Source organism: Carcharhinus amblyrhynchos, chromosome 23 (genome assembly GCF_965287045.1).
Source record: "Carcharhinus amblyrhynchos chromosome 23, sCarAmb.v2.hapA, whole genome shotgun sequence".
NCBI classification, from domain to species: Eukaryota; Metazoa; Chordata; class Chondrichthyes; order Carcharhiniformes; family Carcharhinidae; genus Carcharhinus; species Carcharhinus amblyrhynchos.
Genome location: NC_137346.1, coordinates 2,186,638 through 2,200,165, shown reverse-complemented (window position 1 = coordinate 2,200,165; position 13,528 = coordinate 2,186,638). Strand labels below are relative to the sequence as shown.

At 46.5% G+C, this 13,528-nt stretch overlaps 1 protein-coding gene across 1 annotated transcript in view; it reads right to left on the bottom strand.

The window, feature by feature from the left end:
* The window catches only part of wdr81 (WD repeat domain 81), a 39,400-nt gene extending 31,036 nt beyond the window's left edge, over nucleotides 1-8,364 (bottom strand). The window contains exon 1 of the mRNA XM_080210416.1: nucleotides 8,321-8,364. The gene's annotated coding sequence lies outside the window, so the exon portion shown is untranslated. The remainder of the gene's footprint in view (nucleotides 1-8,320) is intronic.
* Between the last annotated feature and the right edge of the window lie 5,164 nt (nucleotides 8,365-13,528).

The following is a 13,528-nucleotide window of genomic DNA, read 5'->3' as shown; positions in this document are numbered from 1 at the left end:
GTGGTCTAGGATGGTTGGACCTCTGGTGGAACAGGAGACATGTTGGTGGTAACTTGGTAGGACACTCTTGAGCTTGGCCTGACAAGTCCCCGGCCACAATGAACAAGGACTCGGGATGTTTCCTCTGTCTTTCTCAGGATCTGACTGAATGGCAGTCAGAGCAGTCATTAATCTCTCTTCAGAGATGACGAGCTGTACTGAATGTCAAATAGTTTTTTTATTTGAGTCAACCATGACTTCAATCATTTTAAAGTCTTTTGTTCATTAAATAATAGTTAGCGAAGATCTCTGACAGTGATGCAAACTCGGTTCATGTGTGTAGAAGGCATGAGTTAATAAAGCAATTTCCCTCGCTTTAGTAATAGGGGCAGCAAGTACAAGCGAAAGGAGGTTATATTGAATTTGCTTCAGACATTAGTCTGTTCTTAACTGGAGTATTGTGTCCAGCTCTGGGTGCCACACTTTAGGAAGGATTTGAAGATATTAGAGAGAGAGAGAGAGAGCAGAAAGGTTTCATGAGAATAATCCCAGCGATATGGAACTTCAGTTCTGAAGATGCATTGGAGAGGTTGGGACTGTTCTCCTTGGAGAAGAAAAGCTGAGAGGAGATTTAATAGAGATGTTCAAAATCATGAGGGGTCTAAACAGAGTAGACAGAGAGAAACTGTTCCCGCTCGTGAAAGGATCGAGAATGAGAGGGCACAGACTTAAAATAATTAATAAAAGAAGCAAAAGCGACATGAGCAGAAACCTTTTCAAACAGTAAGTAGTTTGGGTCTGGAATTCTCTGCCTGAGTGTGTGGTGGAGACAAATTCAATCAAGACTTACAACAGAGAATGGAATTGTTATTTGAATAGGAAGAATGTGCTGTGTTACCAGCTTATTGGGGCACTCGGTAAGTTGCTCATTTGGAGAGCCCGCACAGAGAAAATGGGCGAATGTTCTCCTCTGCCATTTTATAATGTGTGTGTCAGTCCAGCCTGAACAAAGAACTGAGGGGCAGCTTATAGAGTCATACACTAAGTATAGGCAATCTCTCAGCTCACTGAACCCACATCCTGTGGAAACATTACTCAGGACAGTGGCTATCTCGTGTCACATCAACCTTTCATCTTACAAACGTACGAAGTTCGTGGTGATATGAATCAAAAGGGGTTGGGTTCATTTCCCAACTTCCACCTAGTGAAATCAGACAGAGCTCTCGGTTTAACTTTCTGAGGGCGAAATAATATTTTCAATTTCAAAACTGCAATCTTTCTCCACATTTTTCCCTTTGCCGAAGGTGCTGGTGCTAACTTAGGGATAGTTCTTGAAGAATCTATAGATTTTTTACAGTGTGGAAGAAGGCCAGTTGGCCCTTCGAGACTGCACTGACTCTCTGAAAGAGGTGGCCAATCCATCTAACCTACACATCTTTGGGCTGTGGGAGGAAACCGGAGCACCCGGAGGAAACCCACACAGACATAGGGAGAACTGGCAAACTCCACACAGTCACCAAAGGCAGGAATCGATCGCGGGTCTCTGCCGCCATGCCACTGATAGCCACAACTTGCCCAAAGCAATTTACACTCAATGACATTGATTCGAAGTGTTGTTACGTTTACATAGAAACGTAGAACATAGAATCCCTACAGTGCAGAAAGAGGCCATTCGGCCCATCGTGTCTGCACCAACCACAATCCCAATCAAGCCCTAATCCCATATCCCTACACATTTACCCGCTAATCCCTCTAACCTACGCATCTCAGAACGTTAAGGGGCAATTTTATCACAGCCAACCAACCTAACTCGCACATCTTTGGACTGTGGGAGGAAACCCGAGCACCCGGAGGAAACCCGCACAGACACGAGGAGAATGTGCAGACTCTGCACAGACAGTGACCCAAGCTGGGAATTGAACCTGGGTCCCTGGAGCTATGAAGCAGCAGTGCTAACCACTGTGCTAACGTGCCGCCCATGGGAACGTAGCAGCTAATTTTCATTCAGTGAGCTCCACAAGCTGTAATGTGATAATACCACATCAATTAATGTTGTGACATCAGCTGAAATCTAAATATTGTCTCTGATGTATTGCCCAAAGTTCCACAATTCTTCTTCAGATAATACAGATGTGCAAATTAGGAGCAGAAGTCACCTACTCAACCCCATGAGTCAGCTCTACCATTTGATAAGATCGTGACTGGTCAGTTTGTGTTTGGAGTTCCACATTCCCATCTCCCCTCGATAACCTTTGACTCACTTGCTTAACAAGAATCTATCGCCCTCTGTGTTAAAGATACTCAGCAACCCTGCCTCCACCCCCATCTGAGGCAGAGGTTCCAAAGTCTCACAACTCTCGGGAAGAAAAATATTCTCATCTCTGTTCTGAAAGGGTGCTCCCTAATTTTAAACAGTGCCCCCTGGTTCAGGGTGCACCCACAGAAGGAAACATCCTCTCCACATCCACCCTGTCAGGACTGTTCAACATCTTATAAACTTCAATCAAGTGACCCCTCACTTTTCTAAACTCCAGTGGAAACAAGCCTAGCCTGTCCAACCTTTCCTCACAGACAGCCCACCCATTCCAGGTATCAATCTAATAAACCTCCTCCTAACCACCTCCAACACATTTACACCCCTCCTTAAATAAAGAGACCAAAACGGCAGACAGTATTCAAGATGTGATCTCACAAATTAGGTTCACTAGATTGATCCCTGAGATGAGAGGTTTGTCCTGTGAAGGGACATTGAACAGTTTAGGCCGATAGTCTCTGGAATTTAGAAGGATGAGGGGAGATCAAATTGAGGTTTCCAAGATGATGAAAGGTCTGGATAAAGTGGACGGGACGCAGAGGCTTCCTCCTGGGGGACATTCTGGGACGAGAGGTCACAGTCTGAGGATAAGGGGCAGCAAATTTAAAACAGAGTTGGAGGAGGAATGTCTTCTCCCAAAGGGTTGTGAATCTGTGGAATTCATTCCCCCAAAGTGCGATGGATGCTGGGATAGCGAGTAAATGTAAGGAGGAGTTAGACAGATTTTTAATTGGTAATGGGTTGAAGGGTTATGGGGCGAAGGCGAAATGGGAATGAGGAACATATTAACCATGATCAAATGGCGGAGTGGACTCGATGGGCCGAATGGCCTCACTCTGCTTCTATAGCTTATGAAGCTATGCTGCGTATAACAGAAACATCACATCTTTACTTTTATGTTCAATTACCCTCGTAATAAAGGGTAGCAGCCAGAATTCTCCAACTCTTTACAGCGGCAGGGCTCTCTGGTCCCACTGGCAGCAGACCCCCTCCCGCGGGTTCCCACCAGCATGGGGTGACATCAATGGGAATTTATATTGACAGCAGTGGGAGCAGAGAATCCTGCCTCGGGCAAACAACACCCCACCTCCCACTGGTGGGAAACACGCGGCTGTGAGGCCGGAGTATCTCACCCACTGTTCCTTTAATCTGCTTGGTTACATGCTGTACCTGCATAATAACTTCTTGTGAGTCATGGCAGAGGTTGGTGCTGCAGAGTTGGCACTGTTGGAAGCACCAACCAGCTGTGCCAAGGGGTATTCCCGGGTATACTGCCTGGCCATATCCCTCTCCTCCAGAGGCTGCACTCACCCAGAGGGATCTTTTTGACAGGGTCACGTCTGGGTGAACCTGCAGTAAACTTGGCTGATGTGACTTTCCCTCAGTGAGATACGGTTATTTACTGAGGGGGGGTGCTGTATGGCGAGGGGTGTGATTAATTGTATTTAAATTCATTTAAATGAATGTAAATCCAGTTCTCGCCTATTCTGGATGTGATCCTGATTACATCACTGGCGAGGATGGAGAGAATGAGAAATTGCCATCACGCTGACGAGACTCGCGAGCCCCAGGTTCCACCGGGACCTGAACCCCTGCCAGTGATCTCCAAAAGCAAGAGTGACCTCAAAATCACCAACATAAACTAAAAATCTGAGGGCCCAGCACAGCTCCCTGTCAACTCCTCTCATCTCATCCTACCAATCAGGAAAAGACCCATTTATGCATACTTGCATACTCCCTGACCTTGGGGAAAAGATAATGACTATCTAGCTGATCTGTGCCCCTCATTATTTTATAGACCTCTATAAGATCACCCCTCAGCCTCCTCCGCTCCAGAGAAAAAAGTCCCAGTCTATCCAGCCTCTCCTTATAACTCAATCCATCAAGTCCTGGGAGCATCCGAGTAAATCTTTTCTGCACTCTTTCTAGTTTAATAATATCCTTTCTATAATAGGGTGACCAGAACTGTACACAGTATTCCAAGTGTGGCCTTACCAATGTCTTGTACAACTTCAACAAGACGTCCCAACTCCTGTATTCAATTGTCTGACCGATGAAACCAAGCGTGCCGAGTGCCACCTTCACTAAGGAGACACCTCTGTCCACCTGTGACTCCATTTTCAAGGAGCTATATATGTGTACCTCTCTTTGTTCTGTAACTCTCCCCAATACCCTATCATTAACTGAGTAAGTCCTGCCCTGGTTCAATCTACCAAAATGCATCACCTCGCATTTATCTAAATTAAACTCTATCTACCATTCGTCAGCCCACTGGCCCAATTGATCAAGATCCCGCTGTAATTCTCGATAACCTTCTTCACTGTCCACTATGCCACCAATCTTGGTGTCATCTGCAAACTTACTAACCATACCACCTAAATTCTCATCCAAATCATCAATATAAATGACAAATAACAGTGGGCCCAGCACTGATCCCTGAGGCTCTGGATGGAAGTGATTGTGGGGTTGAAAGCTGCTCCCTAAAGGACCTTTGGTGAATTTGTAGATAGCACACACTGCTACTACTGAGCTCCATCAGTTTGCTTAACACTGTTTCCATCGTGATCGTAATTTCAGTAAGTTCCTCTCACCTCCTGATTTACAGTTTTTACTGGAATGTTTCTGTACCTCTGTAGTGAAGACAGAAGCAAAAATATTTGTTCATTTCATCTACTATTTCCTTACTGTCAGCTATTAACTCCCAGTTGTGCTCCCAGGAGGCCCATTCTCACTTTATTCTGTTGAAGTTTAAATACCTGTCTTGCTACCTGCTCTCACATTCTAGCCAGTTTCCTCTAAAACTCTATTTTTTTCCCCCGATTATTCTTTTAGCCGTTTTCTGCCATTCTTTATTTTCCAGCCAATCATCTGACCTGCCACTAGCTTTGTACAGGTATATGTTTTTCTTAAGTTTGATGCTTTCTTTAATTTCTTTGGCTAAACCTGGAATGTGACCTGCCCCTTAGATTTTTTCTTTATAGTAGGAATATATTCACAGCATTCTCAAATAATCCTTTAAATATTGCCACTTCTCTTGTGGATCTGTATACTAGTCTAATATTCCAGCTCACTGCAGTATCACCGATTTCCTGCACACAGAGCTGCCCTTATTTAAGTTTTTTTTAAACCACTGATCTCAGACCCACCTTTCTCCCTTTCAAACTGGGTGTAATATTCAGTTATATTGTGGTTACTGCTACCTCAGATTGCCTTTACTCTGAGATCAATTATTGACAAAGAACAAACACAAGGACAGTACAGGAACAGGCTCCAAGCCTCTGCTGATCATGATGCTCCAGGTAAAATTTTAAAAAAATCTCCTTACTCGGTCCGTATCCCTCTACTCCCTCCCTATCCATGCACCCATCCAGATGCCTCTTAAATGTTGCTAATGTGCCTGCTTCCACCGCCTCCTCTGGCAGCGCGTTCCAGGCACCCACCACTCTCTGTGTGAAAAACTTCCCCAAAACATCTCCCTTAAACTTTTCCCCTCTCGCCCTGAGTCTGTGCCCCCTTGGAATTGACACTTCCATCCTGGGAAAAAGCCTCTGACTATCCACCCTGTCTGTGCCTCTTATAATTTTGCAGACTTTATCAGGTTTCCCCTCAGCCTCAGTCCTTCCAGTGAAAACAATCCTAGTTTATTCACCCATTTATCTTCGAATGCAAATTTTTATTCATGCTGCTCTCTGGTGTCCCATCTTATCCATGCTACATACACATGCATGTGCATACACACACACACACACACACACACACACACGCACAGAGTGATGCTACTGTGCCTTTAAGAAATGTATTTTAATTACATTTAGAATCATAAAATCCATAAAGTGCAGAAAGAGGCCATTTGGCCCATCGAGTCTGCACCGACCACAATCCCACCCAGGCCCTACCCCCATATCCCTACCTACATACCCACTAATCCCTCTAACCTAAGTATCTCAGGACTCTAAGAGGCAATTTCTAGCATGGCCAATCAACCTAACTCACACATCTTTGGACTTTAAACCTCATAGGAGGTTTACAGCATGGAAACAGGCCCTTTTGCCTAACTTGTCCACGCCACCCAGTTTTCAGTAAGCTAATTCCAATTGCCCACATTTGGTCCATATCCCTCTATACCCATCATACCCATGTAACTGTCTAAATGCTTTTTAAAAGTCAAAATTGAACCCACCTCCACTACTGCCTCTGGCAGCTTGTTCCAGACACTCACCACCCTCTGTGTGAAAGAATTGCCCCTCTGATCCCTTTTGTATCTCTCCCCTCTCACCTTAAACCTATGCAGTTTTTAAAACAGGCCTGGTAGTTTATTTTAGCACTGTACCGGTCTGTACCAATTATTACTGAAGCAGGGTGATTGAAGCAATGTTTATTTTTAATCTGGGTCTAATGCAGTGTCCTGGAGGTTTATGACCCTTTTGGAATTGTTGAGTGGAGCCTGATTGACAGGTCACGTGGCACCTTGGGGCAGTTTTTTTTTCACAGCAGGAAAGGTTTTTTGATTTCATTTTGGCAGAAGCCGTGTGGCCTGCAGAATGGAAGCAGTGTTCTCTGCCTCTCTCTGGAATGAAAATTCTGCTGTCTGTAAGGTACAGCTAAAACTAGAAGCAAGCAGTGTCTCAAGGTGTGCTGGAAATTCTGGTCTGGAGAGTCTCAGTTTTAGTCCAACATTTCAAAGGACTAATTCACAGCAGGTGTTGCAAAGTTGCAAAATCCAGCATCACATGAGTCTACTTGCTTTCTGTGTTAAGCCTAGAATGGGTGTATGTTTGTGGGATTTGTTTAATTTGGAACAGTATACTTAGCTGTTAAGGTTTGTACTATATCATGTCTTTTTGCAATTGGTAAAAGTTTATGCTAATATTCTTATTATATGTTAACTGTGTTCTTAAATAAACTTTGTTTGATAAAAGCTCCCTAGTGGCTCACTTGAATCGTACCTGGAGTGAAACATCTCATGCTTCCTGCACCAAATTCAAAATGCAAAACCTATGGTCTAGGCTGACTTTGTAAAACACCTTGGAGTTTCTGACCCAGGTTATAACAACACACACACACACACACACACACACACACACACACACACACACACACAAACACGTACAGGCCTGCACACACACACATACATACACTCACACACACATACAGAAACACATACAGGCCTGCACACACACACACATACATACACTCACACACGCACATACACAAATGCATACGGACTTGCACACACACACATACACAAACACGTACAGACCTGCACACACACGCACATACACGCACACACACACACTCGCACATGTACATACTCGCACACACACACATACAATCACACGCACACACACACACACTCGCACATGTACATACCTGCACACACACACATACACACATATATAGCTGCACACACACATACAAGCACACACACACTCATGCACACAAAAACCCACACACAAACATATACACACACACACATATAGACATGCACGGACACAACTGCAGAGAAGAGAGTCAGTCGCCTTCACAATATTGCCTCCTATTACCACTACATCGGTTCACCCACCCTGTAGCCCCCACTCATCCAAACAAGCTGACAGAACACCAAAGCTGTTGGACAATTGCAGAATCTCAGACTCCGGCCCTCTGGGATCCTGTACTCACAGTCACGGTCTGACCACTGACCAAATCCAAAGACCCTATCCTGAGGGTTGTGTCCACCTCCTGGGACAGAGTATCCGCTCTGCTTTCCCCTCTCTTTGTGTGACTGTGTGTAGCTCAGCAGATACTTACTGCAGAAGTGTTTATCTGGATCACTGTGGGATCGAGAAGCTGCAATATCTTCCAATCACTGTACCTGCCATCTGTATTGTGTGATCATTAATCTCCTTGTATTTAATTAGGTTACAATTAATAAACTCTACTGTTCTGACAGGCTTTATTGATGCCAGTGAACTTTACTAATATTATTACAGCCTTAAAATGACCAAAAAGATCACCCATTGAAAGATAAATGAATAAAATACACACCGATGAATCCTTTGCCAGTGAGGCTCCTTGTATTTTTCACAGAATGTGGTCCGCTCACAGACTGAGCTCCAGCCAACCGTTTAACTTCGGTTCTCTCCAGGATCTTCACAGTTGCTGATAAAACAATGGGATTGTTAATGTGAATTAGAGAAGAGACAGGACTTCAGTGAAAGGCAGCTCCCACTGACAGTGCGGCACTCCCTCAGCACTGACCCTCTAACAGTGCGGTGCTCCCTCAGCACTGACCCTCTGACAGTGCGGCACTCCCTCAGCACTGACCCTCTTGACAGTGCAGCACTCCCTCAGCACTGACCCTCTGACAGTGCGGCGCTCCCTCAGCACTGACCCTCTGACAGTGCGGCACTCCCTCAGCACTGACCCTCTGACAGTGCGGCACTCCCTCAGCACTGACCCTCTGACAGTGCGGCACTCCCTCAGTACTGACCCTCTCACAGTGCGGCACTCCCTCAGCACTGACCCTCTGACAGTGCGGCACTCCCTCAGCACTGACCCTCTGACAGTGCGGCACTCCCTCAGCACTGACCCTCTGACAGTGCGGCACTCCCTCAGCACTGACCCTCTGACAGTGCGGCACTCCCTCAGCACTGACCCTCTGACAATGTGGCACTCCCTCAGCACTGACACCAGAAATGCCAGCCTAGATCATGGGATTACTTTTCTGATGTGTGATTTTAATGCATGGTTTTCTCAATGTGGGGCATGGTGATTGTGGAATACAGGAGGGTGACACCAGTGTTATCCAGAGAGTCACAGCTGGTATCAGAGTAAGCTTGCCTTGTTCCTCTGGTTGTGGACCCAGATGTCACTCTTCTGACGAGGGTTGACTGGGCTGAATGGTTTGTTCCACAGTGACTCTTCCACTTGTCATGGTGTACATCTCCCTGACAGTGTCTCCGCTATTGGCTCAGTATCCCCTCTGAAGAACCAATTCTGTCACCTTTCCTTTTCCTCCCATTGACACGGCTGAGGGTGAGTTGCTGTCTGCCATCGGGACAGATTTGTCAGAGTGCCCGCCTACACTCTGTGCCCAAAGCTAACCACTTGTCAGATTGCTAACCTCCTGACATCATTCTGACGCCTTTTCCATGGTCACACCAGGATTGTGACTAACAACAGCTCTCAATGTTATTATCCTCTTAGTGATGGTGCTGAACATGAACATTTCTTCAGGCAGCAAGTGAAAAGAACGAGCCTTGCTGCCATTGCAAGAACTCCCAGCAACCTAAAAGTGAGTGAACCTTTCACACTCAGTAATCAACAACTGCCATGTTAACGGAAACCCACAGCCTACCTCCCTGATCTTTCTGTTTGCTGGTCGATTACAATATATGTTTCAGGTAACCACAGGACAAGAATGAAAGGAAATGGTCAGAGATCGAATAGACAACCTCAAGAGAAGAAGAGGGGGAGGGAGAAAGAGAGACGGAGACATTGAGAGACAGCCAGAAATATATAGAGACAGGCAGAGGAGCAAGAGGGAGTTTGTGTGGGACAGGCGTGGAGAGATAGAGAGTGAGACAGAAAGGCAAGAAGTGAGAGGGGCAGAAAGAGAGAGAAAGAAATGGACAGAAGAAGGAAGGAATGAGGGATGGGGAGAGGGAAAGATAGTGAGATAGACAGAGAGACTGACAGAGAGCAAAATGGGGGGAAAGATACAGGGACAGGTTGAGAGATAGGGAGGGAAAGAAAGTGCAGAAATGAAGAGAGAAAGTCAGAGCAACAAAATCAGAGTTGGATAAAAAAGATAGATAGAACCATAGAGAGGAAGTGACAGAGAGAGTGAGAGGAATGACCCTGGGGTTTCCAGCCCGAATTGGATTGCTTTCCATGTGAGGAATTGACCCCAAGATCCAGGAAGAGTACTGGGTAAGGAAGAATGATTTTATTTCTTTTCTCATTCTATACTTATGCATTTTTAGAAGTTCTTTTAAATTTCCCTTTTCATTTTATTTCACTATTTCATGCACAGAATGTTTAAAGCTGTGTCTAAATACTGCAGTCATGACCATTCTTAACTGGTACAAATTGATGATTTATTTATAGGATGTGGGTGTTGGCTACAGCAGTATTGAATGCCCATCCCCAGCTACCTTTGGGTAGCCACCGTCTTAAATCGCTACAGTCCCTTTGTTGTAGGTAAATCCATGGTGCTGTTAAACAGGGAGTTCTAGGAGATTGACCCAGAGACAGCGAAGGAACAGGGAGATATTTCCAAATCAACCCGTACCCCAGTGAGAGTCAGTGTGTGTGGGACCCGTACCCCAGTGAGAGTCAGTGTGTGTGGGAGCCGTACCCCAGTGAGAGTCAGTGTGTGTGGGAGCCGTACCCCAGTGAGAGTCAGTGTGTGTGGGAGCCGTACCCCAGTGAGAGTCAGTGTGTGTGGGACCTGTACCCCAGTGAGAGTCAGTGTGTGTGGGACCCGTACCCCAGTGAGAGTCAGTGTGTGTGGGAGCCGTACCCCAGTGAGAGTCAGTGTGTGTGGGACCCGTACCCCAGTGAGAGTCAGTGTGTGTGGGACCCGTACCCCAGTGAGAGTCAGTGTGTGTGGGACCCGTACCCCAGTGAGAGTCAGTGTGTGTGGGAGCCGTACCCCAGTGAGAGTCAGTGTGTGTGGGACCCGTACCCCAGTGAGAGTCAGTGTGTGTGGGACCCGTACCCCAGTGAGAGTCAGTGTGTGTGGGACCCGTACCCCAGTGAGAGTCAGTGTGTGTGGGACCCGATAGGATGAGAGAGGAATTGGTGAATGTAGATTGGAGGAGTGTGTTGGAAGGTAGGTCTGCTGAGGAACAGTGGAGGATCTTTAAGGAGATCTTTCTTGGTGCTCAGCAGAAATTTATTCCGATGGTTAAAAAGGATCGTAGGAGGAGAGGTAATCAGCCGTGGATAACGAAGGAGATAAAGGAGAGTATTAAATTAAAAGCGGATGCGTTTAGAGTAGCTAAGAGTAGTGGGCGAGAAGAGGATTGGGAGAGGTTTAAATATCAACAAAGAATGACGAAGAAGTTGATAAAGAAGGGTAGGAGAAACTATGAAGCTGGGCTAGCGCTTAATATAAAAAAGGATAGTAAGAGTTTTTATAAATATATAAAAAGGAAGAGGCTGGCTAGGGTGAACGTTGGACCCTTAGAGGATGGGAGGGGGGATTTAGTGGGAGGGGATGGGGAAATGGCTGAGGCCTTGAATAACTTTTTTGTTTCGGTCTTCACGGAGGAGGACGTGAATAATTTGCCGGGTGTTAGCGAAAGATGGTAGGCGTGGAGGGCCTGAATGACATTATTGTTACTAGAGAGGCGGTGCTCGACAGACTGGAGGGGCTGATTGTGGACAAGTCCCCAGGACCGGATGGAATGCATCCAAGGGTTCTGAAAGAAATGGTGGAGGCGATAGTGGATACCTTGGTGATTATTTTCCAAACATCGCTGGATTCCGGGGAAGTGCCGGAAGATTGGAAAATGGCTAATGTTACGCCGTTGTTTAAGAAGGGTGCCAGGCAAAAGGCAGGGAATCATAGGCCGGTTAGTTTAACATCTGTTGTAGGTAAAATGTTAGAATCTGTAATCAAGGAGAAAATAGCGAGGCATCTTGAGGAGAATTGTTTGATAGAGCAGACACAGCACAGTTTCGTTCAGGGGAAGTCGTGTCTGACGAATTTATTGGAGTTCTATGAGGATGTGTCTAGGGCGGTGGATAGAGGAGAGCCGGTGGATGTGGTCTTTCTTGATTTTCAGAAGGCGTTTGATAAGGTGCCGCACAAGAGGTTATTGCAGAAGGTCAGGGGGCATGGAGTTGGGGGTAGGGTGTTAGCGTGGATAGAGGATTGGCTGTCAAATAGGAGGCAGAGAGTGGGGGTTAATGGGTGCTATTCGGATTGGCGGTTGCTGACTAGTGGAGTGCCCCAGGGGTCGGTGCTAGGGCCTCAGCTATTTACCATTTATATAGATGATCTGGAGGAGGGAACCGAGTGTATGGTGTCGAAATTTGCTGATGACACCAAGATTGATGGAACGGCAAATTGCGCGGAGGGTGTGGAAAGTCTGCAGAAGGATCTAGATAGGCTGGGCGAATGGGCCAGGAACTGGCAAATGGAATTTAATGTTGGCAAGTGTGAAGTGGTCCACTTTGGTAGGAATAATGGTAGGAAGGACTATTACTTACGTGGCGAAAAACTGCAGCATGCAACGGTGCAGAGGGACCTCGGGGTCCTTGTGCATGAGTCGCAAAAACCCAGCTTGCAGGTGCAGCAGGTGGTCAGGAAGGCGAATGGGATGCTGGCCTTTATAGCGAGGGGGATTGAATATAAAAGTAGGGAGGTCTTGCTGCGGCTGTATAGGGCATTGGTGAGGCTGCAGCTGGAGTACTGTGTGCAGTTTTGGGCACCGTACTTACGCAAGGATATTTTGGCCTTGGAGGGAGTGCAGAGGAGGTTTACTAGGCTGATACCGGAGTTGAGGGGGTTGAACTATGAGGAGAGGCTGAATAAACTAGGCTTGTACTCGTTAGAGTTTAGAAGAATGAGGGAAGATCTCAATGAGACGTATAAGATGATGAATGGGATGGATAGGATAGAGGTGGAGAGACTCTTCCCGCTCAGAAAGGACAGTAGGACTAGGGGGCACAGTCTCAAGATAAAGGGGGGGCGGTTTAGAACGGAGTTGAGGAGGAACTTCTTCACGCAAAGGGTGGTGAATCTCTGGAATTCTCTGCCCGTTGAGGTGGTGGAGGCTGCCTCGCTAAATATTTTTAAGAAGCGGGTTGATGGGTTTTTGATAAGCGAGGGGATTAAGGGTTATGGGGAGAGGGTGGGAATGTGGAACTGAGCCACGACAGATCAGCCATGATCTTATTGAATGGCGGGGCAGGCTCGAAGGGCTAGATGGCCTACTCCTGCTCCTATTTCTTATGTTCTTATGTTATAAGAATTATGTTATGTTCTTATGTACCCCAGTGAGAGTCAGTGTGTGTGTGGGACCCGTACCCCAGTGAGGGTCAGTGTGTGTGGGACCCGTACCCCAGTGAGGGTCAGTGTGTGTGGGACCCGTACCCCAGTGAGGGTCAGTGTGTGTGTGGGACCCATACCCCAGTGAGAGTCAGTGTGTGTGGGACCCGTACCCCAGTGAGAGTCAGTGTGTGTGGGAGCCGTACCCCAGTGAGAGTCAGTGTGTGTGGGAGCCGTACCCCAGTGAGAGT